This window comes from Carex rostrata, chromosome 8, assembly GCF_964058835.1.
Source record: "Carex rostrata chromosome 8, lpCarRost1.2, whole genome shotgun sequence".
In the NCBI taxonomy this organism is placed as follows: domain Eukaryota; kingdom Viridiplantae; phylum Streptophyta; class Magnoliopsida; order Poales; family Cyperaceae; genus Carex; species Carex rostrata.
Genome location: NC_135925.1, coordinates 12,551,848 through 12,567,135, shown reverse-complemented (window position 1 = coordinate 12,567,135; position 15,288 = coordinate 12,551,848). Strand labels below are relative to the sequence as shown.

The following is a 15,288-nucleotide window of genomic DNA, read 5'->3' as shown; positions in this document are numbered from 1 at the left end:
CTTATACCCGTGCCCGTTGTACCCACGGGGGACCAGGCGGTCCGGTCAAATTTTTTTACGGTGTTGTACGAATATTATTACGTGTTTATAATTTGACTTTTAAAATCTAAATAGTTCAGTATCAAATGGTGTCTATAAATAAATAAAATTTGTAACTTATATATAAAAATTATTCGTGCGAAAAATTTGTATATTTATTCGGCCAATTACAAATCTATTTTTTTTTTACACGTGTTTATAATTTATTTATATCTCGAAATTTTTAGTTTACATTTTAAATTGATAATATATTTTCTAAACGTTCATTTTAAATTAATAATATATTTTTTAAACGTTCATTTATTTTTAATAGGTTAAATAAAATATAAATAAAAAATATATTAAAACAATATAAACGGGTACGGGTACACGGGTATAGGGTACAAGGGCACGGACACGGATACACAGGTTCACGGGCACAGGCTCACGGGTACGGATAAACGGGTACTACAGTCCGGGTATGCCCGGGTATTTTATCGAAAAACTGAGTCTGGTCTGTTTAATGCCCTTACTCGTGTACCCGTTTACTCGTCCTATATTCGAGCTCGGGCATGGGTACCCCGGGCATAAGGCACGAACGAACCGGACACGGGCTGCCCGCCTCGGATTTTGTTAATACACTACTTGCTATGTATAAACATCTCTATATGATAGGATCGCTAATGATGAATTGCCGTGTAAATTAATTTTGTCATATAATCATTAAATTTTACCATCCTGTGGGACCCCTCGTTAGTACGTGTCCTCTGAGATATCTCAACTTTTGCGTGACCAACGTGTACGGTGCCTATTCGGAGGGATAGCGCAGGGAGCAGTATTATTTGTGCTTTGAGGTTTGTGCAGAATGTATTGAACGGTTGAGATTTCCATAGAAAACAATCAAAGTTTGAGATATCTCAGGATGCGTATTACTTTTCCGTAATTAATTTTGTTTTTTTTTTGTTTAGGAGACGTAATTAAATTGCTCGTCAAGTCGTCATAAAATGAGTTAATAACCCATTTGTTCGGCAACTTTTTAAATCCCAGCGTTGCTACACTTCACACTTGCGTCTTTTGAGATTTCTGCGGAAGTGCAATCGCTAGGGTTTCGTTCCTTCACGCTCCACCTTCTCTCTCTCTCTCTCGATCTCGGTCGATCAGGCACCGGACGGCGGACGCTTCTTTGGTAAATCTTCTTCCTCTACTAGTTGTTAGCAAAATTACTGTTTTTGTTTGAGCTGTTTTGCTTCGCGTCTTATTTGAAGTTTAATTCGATTTCTATTTCGACATCGTATTTCCTTTAACTGGGAAGGATGCATTATTGGTTTGATATACCATTATAGGCGGTATACTATTTTACTCTTCTTTCCAATGCAACGTCCTTTTGGTCAGATTAATTGTCTTCCTAATTGTGGTTAAATTTTTCCCTACACATTGCAAATTAAAATGATAGTTCTTCAGTTTATATTTTATATTTATCGCCAGCACCTTGAATTGTCCCCCAAATTGTAATTTTTGCATTCATTTTGCTACAATAATTTACTAATTGTTGGATTTTAGTCGAGAGCGCTAGAGAAAACGGGGATAATATGAATTAATAATTGGAGAGAAATTGTTTTGTGAAAACTCGTCTATTACTCTTGTAAGATAGATATAAATAGAAGAAAACCATTTTTTTTCCTTCTAAAAATAGGAATATTTGCATGATCTCTCCTCTTCCCTTGGAAAATTAAACCATATAAAAAATGCAATTCACGTGATCTTTGTTGAAGTTCCTTATTGAAAGGGAAAAAAAAGCTCGTGTCTCAACCTATACCCAATGATGGGATGCTCTTGGACCCGTGTCAATTGGCCAATCAAAATCAACATTTACTAAAAATGAGAAAACCTTTCATACATTGATCTCTATATTGCAATATTAATCAAATGGGTTGGGTCTAAAGATATCCTCTAATTGAGAAGTGCATGAACATGCAAAGGTGAACAATTGGGGGAGGATTTTTTAACCTATCTTGCAACTTAATTGCATTTGGTTTGCTCGCTACTAATACCCAAGCAAGGGTAAGAGGGCAGCCTCTATTTTGTTCCTTGTTTCCAATCATATCTTTATCGATCCCGCAACAGAGTTACAAGGCTCAACATTGGATGAATATGATATCTAGGAAAACTGCATCAGGTACTTCTAATTTCAACGCAATAAGAATAAATCTGGTAGAAAGCTAAGCTAGCAAATTTTACGGTCCATAGCAACTTGATTTTGTTAATTTATTTGGATCTGAATTTAAATAATGTATAACAAATGCATGTTCATTTTAGGTCCTTAATGTAATGGGTCATTAACTTTGGAGAATTACAATTAAAATAATATCTAACAAATTCATGTTCAGATACCCATTTGAGAATATTTATGTTATTTTGAACTTTGGATTACAATATTAGATGCAATTTCATGTATACCCTACTAAAATTTCACAATTACATATTTTACCCCTCTAAAATTGAAGATATCATATATATCCTTTGCGAACACAAAAATTACTATCTTTTCAAGTGAAAAATCAGAAAAATAAGTTGTATTTTATGTCTTGTTCAATTTGAGCCTATATAAGGGTTAATCTTACATCTAAGTCAACCAAAAGGACCTTATAAAATCTGAAATACCAAAAACACCGAAAACATACAATAAATTTCAACACTTCTCAAGATGGGCAAAAAATATCCATCAAGTCCATCTTGTTACATAACCTAACTAGATCTATTGAGCTAAGTCATTTGGTGAGGCAATCAGCTACTTGATTTCCAATAGCTACATGATTCAGCTCCAATAGTCCACTTTTCAGTTTTTCCTTTATTAAGAACCTATCGATCTCCACATGCTTGGTTCTGTCATGCTGCACAGGATTGTTAACAATGCTGATCGCTGACTTGCTATTGCACCATAACTTTATTTGGGCTCCGTGATTCACCTTGAGCTCTACCAATAACCTCTTCAGACATAACATCTCAGCAACTCTCAATGGCATGGCCCTATACTCAGCTTCTGTCGTCGATCTCGCAACAACCGGCTGCTTCTTGGTCTTCCAAGAGACTAAGGTTCCCTCTACAAACATGAAGTAGCCAAATGTGAACTTTCTGTTATCGAGGCAATTAGCCCAGTCAGAGTCACAATAGCTCTCAATGTTCATGTGTCCATTCTGCCTGAAAATCGGGCCCTTTCCTGGTGCACTCTTCAGGTACCTCAAAATATGATACACTGTGTTCATATGGCTCTTCCTAGGGTCATGCATATAGCGGCTCACCACGCTCACTACTAATGAGATATCGGGACGAGTATGACTCAAATAGATCAATCTGCCTACCAGTCTTTGGTACCTCTCACGATCAACTTATTCTCTTACCTTTGCACTTATTTTGGCATTCACATCAATTGGACATCAATTGGAGAAACTGCAGGCCTGCACCCTAATATGCATGTCTCTGTGAGCAAATCTAGGAAATACTTCCTTTAGATAAAACAATCTCCTCTGCTCCACGAGCCACATCTATCCTAAGGAAGTACCTAAGTTGTTCCAAATCTTTCATCTCGAAATCCTTCTCCAATTGTCTTTAACTGTGTAATTTTTTCCTCATCATCTACAGTAATGATTATATCATCGATATATACAGCCAGCATAGTAATTTGACTACTATGTTGTAGAAAGAAATGTAGTCGGTATTGTTCTGCTGATAGCTCATACCTACCATGGCCTTCCTGAACCTATCAAACCAAGCCTAGGGGGACTGCTTCAACCTATAAAGCGACTTCTTGAGCTTGCACACCTTATCCACTATCTGGTTTATGTCAAACCTTGATTGAACCTCCATGTACACCTCCTCAAACAAATCACCATGAAGAAAAGTATTCTTCACATCGAGTTGGTGTAATTGCCATCCCTCGTTCGCTGCCATGAAAACCAGTGTCCTCATTGTGCTCATCTTTGTCACGGGTGCAAAGATCTCATCATAGTCAATGCCATAGGTCTGACTGTACCCCTTCACTACCAATCGAGCATTGTAGCGCTCAATGAGACCCTCTAGATTATGTTTTATTGTGAAGACCCACTTGCATCTAACAGTCTTTTTGCCTGGTGGTAGTGACACAAGTTCCCAGGTTTTGTTCTTTTTGAGAATCTTGAGCTCTTCTAGCATGGCTGCTTTTCATTTCGGATCCTCCTTAGCAACCTGCCAACACTTGGATAAAGACAGTGTCTAATGATGCAATGAACACTCTATGCACAGGTGATATGTGTGAGTAAGAGACAAATCGGGTAATCTCATGTGGAAAACCATATTGGCCAGGAGGAATGTCCGCATTCTCGCGAGTCTTTCTTATCAATAGGGGAGTGGGAGTAGTAGAAAAAGGAATCATATCACCCATGTATTTTGAGTTGGAGGTGGATGGTGTAAGTGTTTCAAGAGACGGGGGACTTGCCACGGCTCCCTCACTCTGTTTTTTTGCCTGGTGGTAGTGACACAAGCTCCCAGGTTTTGTTCTTTTTGAGGGTCTTGAGCTCTTCTAGCATGGCTTTTTTTTCATTTCGGATCTCCCTTAGCAACCTGCCAACACTTAGTGATAGAGACAATGTCTAATAATGCAATGAACACTCTATGCACAAGTGATAGGTGTGAGTAAGAGACAAATCGGGCAATCTCATGTGGAAAACCATATTGGTGAGAAGGAATGTTCGCATTCTCGCGAGTCTTTCTTATCGATAGGGGAGTGGGAGTCGTAGAAAGAGGAATCATATCATCCATGTATTTTGAGTTGGAGGTGGATCGTGTAAGTGTTTCAAGAGACGGGGGACTTGGCACTGTAGGCACGGCTCCCTCACTCTGTTTTTTTCTCCTCACATACAACTCACGGTATCTCGACTCTCTCTGAGCCTGAGTTCTACCACATTCGGGCTCAACCACAGCCGAATCCTCCTTTTCCGGTTCAACCATAGCTGAATTCTCAATTGGGCAAGAAATATCACCCACACCCACACTCACCATCCTCATCTCACCATCACTATTACTCTCATCCTCTTGCTTCATACCTCCTGTATCGAATAAGTCTCCAAAGGGTGATGTCGCTTCTGAGTAGTAGTATTGTTCGAGTTCACGAAATGTAACATCCATACTCACAAATAGTCTCCTCTTCACAGGTCTCCAGTACACATACTCCTTTTGAGTACCCCGAGTATCCAACAAAGATACACTTCACAGTCCTTGGATCTAGTTTTTCCATATTTGGTCTGTTGTTATGCACAAAGTACACACAGCCAAAGGTTTTGAGAGGAATAATATCTCCATTCTTATCTTTCAGCATCTCCATCGGGGACTTCCAATCCAACACCCGTGAGGGCATCCTGTTTATCAAGTAGACTGCTATCAGAACTGCTTGCCTCCAAAAGTATTTTGGGACTTTCGTCGAAATCATCATAATCCGATTTACCTCAAGGAGATGTATGTTCTTCCATTCTGCTACCTTATTCTGCTCTGGTATGTATTGGTACGTGGTTTGATGTTTTATTCCCTTGGATGACAAGTACTCCCCAAACGCTCTGTTGGTGTACTTTGTTTCATTGTCAGACCTCACTGCCTTCACAACTGCACCGTATTGAGTTTGAACCCCTTTGTGAAAATACTTGAAGCAAGCAAACACATCACTCTTGTTCTTCTTCAGATAAATTCAAGTCACACGAGAAAAACAATCGATAAAGGAGAATATATATGAATCCATTCACAGTAGTCGTAAAACAAGGCCCCCATATGCCTGAATAAACCAAATCAAAGCTACCAGGACTCCTACCACCAGAACTAGCATAAGAGCTCATGGTATGCTTGCCTAACTCACACGCATTACACACCAGTTTTCCTTTGTTCACCTTTTCAAACAGATGTGGATATAACCTACTCAACACTGAAAAGGAATGACCCAAGCGTCTATGATGGAGCAGCAGCAAGTCCTCCATACTCCTCCCCACTCCTCCAGCTCCCTCTACAATGGATAAAAGGGTCGAGTCCATACCCTCCCTATCCATTTACCGCAAGTCGCTGTACAATGTACCCGTCCCAAGTATTCTGCCTGTCCCCTTCTCTTGGAAGATCACATTGGGAATATCAAACAAAACTACACATTTTAGTTGTGTTATAATGACACTTATGGATAAGAGATTCACCGGAAAAGGAGCATGCAACGTATTAGACAGAGTCAAAGTGTTTGTACATTTCACTGTGCACTTACCAACCACGGGCTGGGCCGTACCATTTGCTGTCTAAATGCTCTCTGGAACTGTTAGGTGAGTATATGAAGAAAGCTTCCCTGCAGCACTAGTCATATGGCGAGATGTACCATAGTCGACTATCCAATATGGTGATCTAGTAATGGGTATAGAGACAAGAGCAAGTGTATCACAAGCATCTGTGGCTGATTGAGCAAAACACGTAAAGTTACTCATAGGTGAAGATAAGATAGATGTGTCCTCTACCACACTCTTCCCATTACCTGCTGCTTTTTGCTTCTTTTTCAGTATCTCCTCACTCTCGTCCTCTGCTATCATCAGATTTGTCCAGTAGTCTCCTCTTTCACCTCTCCTACCACCCCGGTCATAGAAAAACTTCAATCCTTAATAGCTTGTTTATCTTTTATTTTTGCATAATTCAGTTACATGTAGGATTCTTTTATGTGAGAGACAGATCGAGCGAGTGACTTTTTTATATTTCGTGGGGAGGATAAAAGATTTTTGGGATATAGAGTTAGTTTAGATGAAAAAAAGAGCAAATAGGTCAAAAGATTTCTTTAAAATTTTCAAAAAAATAAATATGATATTTACAATTTGGAAGGAAAATATATAGTTTTAAATTTTATGATGTTACACATGAACTTCCACGACGACGTCAGATTTGATACTTACATAGGAGGAAAAAGTGAAAAGTTCAAATATTGGAAATGTAAAGTTGTAAACCAAGGAAATTGCATATTCAAGTTCCACGGGGTTATACGATTGACAACATAAAAGGTGTGCACAGGAAGATACTAGGCTTGGACCATCTTTGAAGAACGGATGGAAGAAAAATAAAGATTTGGTTGAAGCCTTCTCAAGACTTCTTTTGAAAGATATATGGAGAAAAATGATCAAATAAGAACGCCAACTTTTATCGCTATAAATAAATATTGCCAATAAATGTCTAAGATTTGGATATATAAATTGCCATTAATTAGGGTTTTGTGCTTCTATTATGTCCTTTGAATTCGGATTGTATACAATTATTTATAGTTCCTTCTCAAAAAACAACTCAACGACTAATATTATTTTATTTTTTCCATTTTCAAGGAATTATGTATCCTATCTCTACAAGAAAAAGTAGTCATATCTATAAACAAAGGAAGTTGAATGATAATGATCGTGTTTCTCTAGTAGAGAATAAAAGAGCACAAAAAGAAAGAACTCTTAGCAACAAGCCTAAGCTATGATGCCCAATTATCTATAGAAAATAACTCGCAATGTTTATCATCAAATACTGATGCAAAGTTATTTGCAAATTTCTCATCTACAAGGGATTTATGCATCCGCATGCTACGAAATCACGAACTTTTACTAAATAGAAAAGGAGAAGCCAATAGGACTAATAATTGTCAAGATGAGATGCGACGTCTAAAGTGCAAAAGTTGTGATGCTATTGGATACTCTACAATGATGTTGATTTGTGACAATTGCGAGGGACCATTTCATTTGAAATGTAGTGGTGTGTTCTCAAGGAAAGTACTTCCTGACGAATGGTATTGCCATCCTTGTTCAAGGAAGAAGCGAAGAGGAGCACTACAAAACATGAGTTTGGGAAGTGGAAAGGTGATGAAAAGAAGTGCAAAACATGGAAGAGAGAACTCTTCGAAGTCAACATCAAGTATCCGAATTGGTGAAGATTTCCAAGCTGAAGTTCAAGAGTGGTTTGGTCCAATTCATGAGTATGTATTTCTATCATAATGATATTACTTCTAATTTCAAATCATTACTTTTAATTACACCATGTTTAGTTAAAGCCTAAACCATGAAATAAAGGGTTTGTGCCTCAATTATTCCACCAAATGAACTAAAGTTAGGTTGACATAAACTAGCGTGAACTAAACCACCTTCCTAGGTACCTTAAGCCTAAAGTTAGGCTACCCTAAACTATCCTAACTAAACCACCTCCCCAGGTGTCTTAATTTTGTGTTGCGTCATGGATCCACTATCAGTGACTATTTGCAAAATTTACTCATTTCTCTTTCTTTAGACCTCAACCAAATATGAATAAGTAAGGCCGACATAAATCAGAATAACCAACTTAGACCTCCTTAACTTTAGTCCTCGATCAAACATCATCTTTTTGTGTAAAGCTAACAAGAACGATTATGACAAGTTTGGCGTTATAAATATAGAGGCGTGATTACGATTAATGTGCCACCATACTTGGAGGAGGTTAACTTCGTATTTTAGTATTTGTTGTTTACTTATAAATTAGGTCTAGGTATTGCAATCGGGGTGTTCATCGAGCCCAGATTAATTGGTTTTAAACCGAACCGAAAAAGTTTGGATTAAACACTTAAATGGATCAGTTATGTTCATTTTTTAAAATTAGTTTAATTGTTCGGTTCAGTTCACTTTATAAAATTTTAAAACCGATTAGATCGAACAATCGAAAGAAGAGTACAATTTTTTTGAGCCTATAAAAAATTTGTTATGAATGTTTTCTTTCACCTCGAGTATGAAACTCATTAAACCCTAATTCAATTATGTGTATTGAAATAAAAAATTCTTTTGAGTCTATAAAAAAATTCAAAAAATTAACAAAGACTATATTTTTTTAATAACTATTAATCTTCTTATTTCGGTTCAACTTAACAAACTAATAGTTCGGTTTGTTTGGTTTGGTTTTATTTCGGGTGATAAGTTTATTTCGGTCAGTCCGGTTGTATTTTTTTAAAACCAAATAAAATTTTGGCTTGCCTATTTTGTTTCGGTTCTAATCGAATCGAACCGATGAACACTTCTAACTGCAACTAATACGAAACCTTAGATCTTTTGACTCCAATTGTCTAGCTACAATTAGTATAGTTTCGGGATCATAAATAATCGATCCAAAACTCAATTCTTTCAACTCAAATCTTTTTTAAAAGAAAATATTGCATATTAAGATTTTTTAATTTTAAACTAGGTGTAGGTTCTATAATAAATATGAGATCTTAGACCTTTAAATTCCAATAGATATGTCATGTTAGTGCAGTAATATGCTAACAAAAGGTTGTCAAAATTTGTCCCGAAATTTTTAAATATACCATTATTTCAAAAAAGATAAACCAATCCACCACTTTCTCTCAAAATTTTGAATTTTGACATGGCCGCATTCTCAAAATGCGGCCACTTTTATGCGGGCCGCATCTAGGGGATGCAGCCAGCTTTTTTTTTTCTTCTTTTTTTTTCTCTTTCTTCTTTGTGCAGTTCAATCTGAACAGAAAAAAGGGGGTGGCCGCATCCCCTAGATGCGGCCTGAAAAAAGGTGGCCGCACTTAAGGGATGCGGCCATGTCAAAAATCGAATTTTTCAAAAATCATGGTTATTTGGTTTATTTTTTTTGGAAGTATGGTATATTTAAAAATTTCGGAAATTTGTCCTTTTAACTATAATCTTTCTTCGAATAAAACATACAATTTAAAGAACTTTTAATTGCATTTTGAGGTAATTTCACACAAGATAATAAACACTATATTCATTAATATGTAAAATTTTATGTTGAGTTTACTTTATGAATTAATCAAATTAAATATAATATACATTTATTTGTGTGTTTATTATTTCTTTCTTCAAATAAAACACTACAAGTTAAAGAACTTATTTGCATTTTTGAGGTATTTTGACACAAGATAATAAACGCTATATTCCATAATATGTAAAATTTTATTTTTTCTAAGTTTACTTTATGAATTAATCAAATTAAATATAATATACAATTTTTTGTGTGTTTATTATTTGGTGCCTTCAATTGTTATAATCAGGCTTCTAAATAGCTAGCTATAGCGGCGCTATAGCTTTTTCGAACCATAAACGCTAAGCTATGAGATAAAATTGTGCTAACTCAGCTACGACCGCTATAGCTATAATAGCTGACCGCTATTATCGCTATATGAGACCCGCTATAGCTACCGCTATGCTACATGGTTTTTTTTTTGGCAATTTATATGGACTTCTGTACTTCTATTCTTATTTCTAATGCTACATGGTCTTCTACGATAAGTATACTAAACCAAATTATATGCTTCTATTTTTATTTGTGATTTATTCTATCATTCTATATGGAGAAATATTCAAATACTAATTATTCATTTTGATTACTCTTTTTATAGTATTCGTTTGTAAAATTATTATCGTTCGTTTCAATTGAAAGCTGATTTTGATTATTATTATAATTATAAAATGTTTAAATATGTATATTGACTTCATTTACCTTATAAAATTAATTGCTCTTTGTCTATTATAATATGTAATACCATGAAGTATAAACTATTAAATAATGTTACTTTTTAGATTTTTTTTCATTCTTATTTGCGTAATTGATGAAAAGTATAGACTTAGATTAGTTGTCATTTAGTTGTTACATAAATTCTCTAATATTGATTATGTTGATAATTAGTAGAAATATAGAATATAAAGTTTGAAAAGAGAAAATCGCTATGTGTGATAGCTTCCACTATAGCTACGCTATTTGCAATAGCTTTTTTTTTTGTCTCCCCGCTATGCCGCTATAATCGCTATTTAGAACCTTGGTTATAATACTCTTTTTTGTATTGATATTTAAAATTCAAAGGCCAAATGACGAATACAAAGGGGTGTAAACCATAATTTGGAAAATCGGTCGAGTCCGAGTTGACTGGGCCATGTTAGATCAGAATCAATCAGGGGCGATCCGATTTGTACCCAATTTACATGATTGGTAAACTTTTACATTGAAACTCGGTGGATTGTTTTGACTCAGCCAGTTCAATTGAGTTTTGTTCTGAGTTGGGTCGATTCTTACTGATTCACCCGATTCCAAGCAAGGGATGCTTTAAAAATCATGCCCAAGTAGTTTTAGTTTGATTTGACGAAGGTAATTGGAAGGTCATGGGTTTTCGATTTGGGACAAAATGTAATCATTTTGTAGGAGGAGATGCACTTGGCAAAGATATGGTTCATATGATTTTGCTTAGACTCGTTTCACGGTATTAATGTGCCAACACTTTTAAATATGTTAGATAGCTCACGATCCTTATATATGTCCATTGTTGAACTTTTGTGCTTAGGTGCTCCCAATGTGGTTGGTCAATTTCCTTTACTTCCATGAATTGTCGCATTAGTGGTATATATACACACCGTGTGAAATAATATAAACTTTTCAACACCTTTTGATATTCATTTCTTGCAACCTTTCTAAATTTTTTCAAACAAATCGTCTTTCACTACAAACTTGAAACCCCAAATTTGTAATCCAAAAACCAATAGTGAGGCATCTAATCCAAGATTCGTAAGAGCCGCTAATCTAACAAATCAATGAAATAATAGAATAGCAAGCTAACCCAAACACGGAATAGCGATCTACTTCGTGTTATTTCAGAGCCATCCAAATGCATTGGAGCTTATGCATAAAATTATTTGTGTAATTAAACCAAATTCAACATATTTTAAAAATATAAAATAATATTCCATTTTAAATACATGCCAAACCGTACCATTTGAGCCGCGAAATCCATTGCTAGAACATTACTTTATTTATTTACTATTTTTTTGTAATTTCCATTTTTTTATAAGAGAAAAAATATTTCCAATTGTTTTTCAAGTATTTAAACAAATTTACATAATTTTGAGTTTTCAATTTGAATCGGGTGAGTTTGGTACGATTCGCCAATTCCAATCCACCAAAATACTTGTCAATTCCGATTCCAATTTTGATTTTTAGAACCATGGTCTAAACATGTTGGATTCGTCGGGTTGTAGGTTTTCAATTTTGATTTACACTTGCTGGGTGGCAAATTTTTTAATTTGTGTATTGATTACAACTTGAAAATTTTCTAATTAAACATAAATACTATACGATAAACATTATATTGTTTTGACATCAGCAAACCAAATTTTGTCAATAATATATACATGAATAGTACTGGTATACTTGAAAGCTATTTTTTCTAAGAAAATAATGCACGTTGTCCGATTGGGTCCTTACATTTTACTATGACTTTTGAACAAATTTTTTTACATGATTTATTTGTCAATTCAAGATACAATCTATATTTTATCATATCAAAATCAAAATCTATAATTTTTCAGGTCATGTTAGATGAATCCGAACCACTAGTATTATTCTTAAATCTTAAGTGATGCTTCAATGTAAAACTTAAAAAAAATTGAGTTCATTTTGGACCAACTCTTGGGCCGTAAAATGAACAAATCAAGTTATTGAAAAATAAAAAGAAAAATATAAGGTTTGGATTTGTCATTTGAATATACGTTTTTAATTATAATTTTCAAAGAGATATTGTAGAGCCTCCTCTTTTATGTTGTATTTAGTAAGAAGGTCAAATTATATTAGTGAAAGAATTTTGGAGCCAATTGAACGTAGCTGAATTTAAATAAATAGACAAGTAAAAACGGTATTGTATCGTAAGATATTCTGAATCTGAATTTTTATCTATGGATACCCATGTATCATTTTTTGTTTCAAGTTCCAAATATTTGTAGAGCTTCCTCTTTCAAGTTTCAGGTATTAACGTTGCTGTTAGGACTAAGAGTTTAGTTGAGGCTCTTCCTTTGCTTGCGTTTGTTTGAAATATAGTTCCTCATCAACTTGCTCATGAATTTGGATTTGAGAATTAGTTGAGTTGGTGATTTTGATATGTTAACGAGGCTAGGCTGGGATTGCTTGAGAGTCGAGATGGAGTCGTGTATATTTGATCTTGGTTAAGTATATATTAGAATGCCTTTCTGTCTCTTATATAGTTTTAATAGCACTGCTTTAACTCAATAGTCATTTATTTTTGTTCAAATTATGTGTCATTGAGTCAAAATTTCAACACTAGTTTCTTCTCAATTTCCCCACGGATTGCTCATCTCATTTCTATTTTCTTTTTTTATAACGATGAAACTGAAGTTGTGCTCGTTGATGTTCAAATTTTCCAAACTAGTCAATATCAAGCTCGTAATGAACTCAGAATTGGGTTTGGCTCTCTTGAGATCAACTCGTGTGGAGCTTTAATTCTTTCAGTATACGTATTCATCTACAGATCTTTGTATTTGTATCAATATCCCCTGCATGTTACCATTCAAATCTGGATATGTTGGAACAAATATTTTCAAGCTCACTTTTTTCCTTCTTGGGGGTACAATTTCTGAGGTATTTTAAATTTGAATGCTTTAGTAATTTTAGGGGTACAATTTCTGAGGCAAGTGCAAATTTCCACCTTGGGTACCTATTACAAAGATATTCTCACTTGTACCAACTTGTTCCCTGGTGATACTGCAGTATAATTTTTTATACTATGCTTTGTAGCTGTCTTGATTCTTTTACTCCGTATGCAGTGATGATGGTTATTATGAGGAAATCAAGGAAGTTAGACCTGTGGAACTTGGCAATTTGAATGAAAGGCATGGCCACAGACCTATGACTTAGTAATGTTCTAGGAGAATGTAGTAAATACGAGAGCTTTGGTCTTTTCTCCAAACATATGGAATTCATTTAGAGTGCAGCATTTCAAGCAAATATGCATTTAAGTATTATATGAATATTCTGAATTGGAACATTAGAGATCTCAATTCTATTAGAAAGCGACAAATCTTAGTTGATATTATTAAATTTCATAGGATTGATATGATAGCAATACAAGAAACTAAAGCGAACAATTTTTTGATAGAATTCTTAGAACTATTTCTAGAAATTTTGATATCTGAAAACGGATGCTTTCTGTAGTACTCAGTTTGAAATTGTAGATTGTAGTATTCATAGATTTTATGTAGATATCTTTCTAAATTGTCTTTCGGATAATAAACAATAGATGATTACCATTGTCTATCCTCCTATAGAATCATCTTTAAAATCTGCTTTTTGGTTTGAATTAGAGAATAACATATTTAAATAGGAGTGAATTATGAATTGTTGTGGAGATTTCAATGCAATTAGACAAACAATGAAAGACCCAGCCTGGTTTTAATGTGGGACTTAGATGTTTAATAATTTTGTCAACAAACATAATCTCATAGAACAAAAGGTACATGGTCAATTAGTAGGCAATATGCTCTGTTGGATAGGATATTTATTTCTATAGAATGGGACAAGTCATTTTAACATAGTTTAATAGAAGATTTAAGTATGGATCTGATATTGTCCAATACTTATGTCAGGAAATCCAAAAATAAGGTAGACAAAAATCCTTTATTTAGATTTTGTTCAACTCTTTCAAAAGTGGTGAAATAAATTCCCTTTGGATGCAAATAATCTAGGACAGTAGTTGGAATGAAAAATTAAAATTCCTTGGGACAAAAATTAGAGGTTGGACTAGAACTCCACTATGTTGCTTAACAGAAAACTAAGTCCTTAGATGTAAAAGAAATTCAATTCTTCAAAAACTACATATTTTTGTAACATCAGCAAATATAACATGCTTCCTAATATACGAGTATATTTGATTCACAAATATATATTATCCAAAAGAGGAGGGATCTGCTTATAACATCTTACAACAATTCAGTTTGTGATTTTCAAAGTTCAAACGGTCGAACCAAACAGTTCAACATGATGTCTATATTAAAATGTGCTTGGAGAACAAATTTTATATTCTTTTGAATTTTTTTTACTATTTATCAAGTAAAATTATTATTTTTCAATGATCCAGAATTATATAAAAACAATAGTTTTTGTAAAATAATTAATAAATAGTAAAAGAATTCACAAAATATTTTAATATTTAATATCCAAGCACATTTTAATATGAATATCATGTTAAATAGTTTGGATCGACTATTTAGACTTTAAAAATCACGAAACCGAATTATTGTAAGACGTTATAACTTACGAATGTTGCAAGTGAATCTCTCCTCTATCCAAAAACTATATAACAATATACTATTAAAGTTATTAAGCCGAAGTTGCTATATTATTAACAAATTAATTAGTTCATTTAACAATTAGCAACTAATACTTGACATTTAACTAATTATCAGTGACGCCTAGAAAGCTATTATA

The 15,288-nt window shown here is 34.4% G+C and overlaps 1 long non-coding RNA gene across 3 annotated transcripts; it reads left to right on the top strand.

The window, feature by feature from the left end:
- Positions 1-1,051: 1,051 nt before the first annotated feature.
- Positions 1,052-13,888, top strand: LOC144557884 (uncharacterized). 3 transcript variants are annotated; one of them, XR_013512815.1, is made up of 3 exons: positions 1,052-1,204; positions 7,601-8,008; positions 13,629-13,888. It is a non-coding gene; the product is annotated as an uncharacterized LOC144557884 (long non-coding RNA). The 3 variants fall into 3 exon arrangements; XR_013512814.1 differs by having other exon boundaries at positions 7,377-8,008; XR_013512813.1 differs by lacking the exon at positions 7,601-8,008.
- Positions 13,889-15,288: the final 1,400 nt, after the last annotated feature.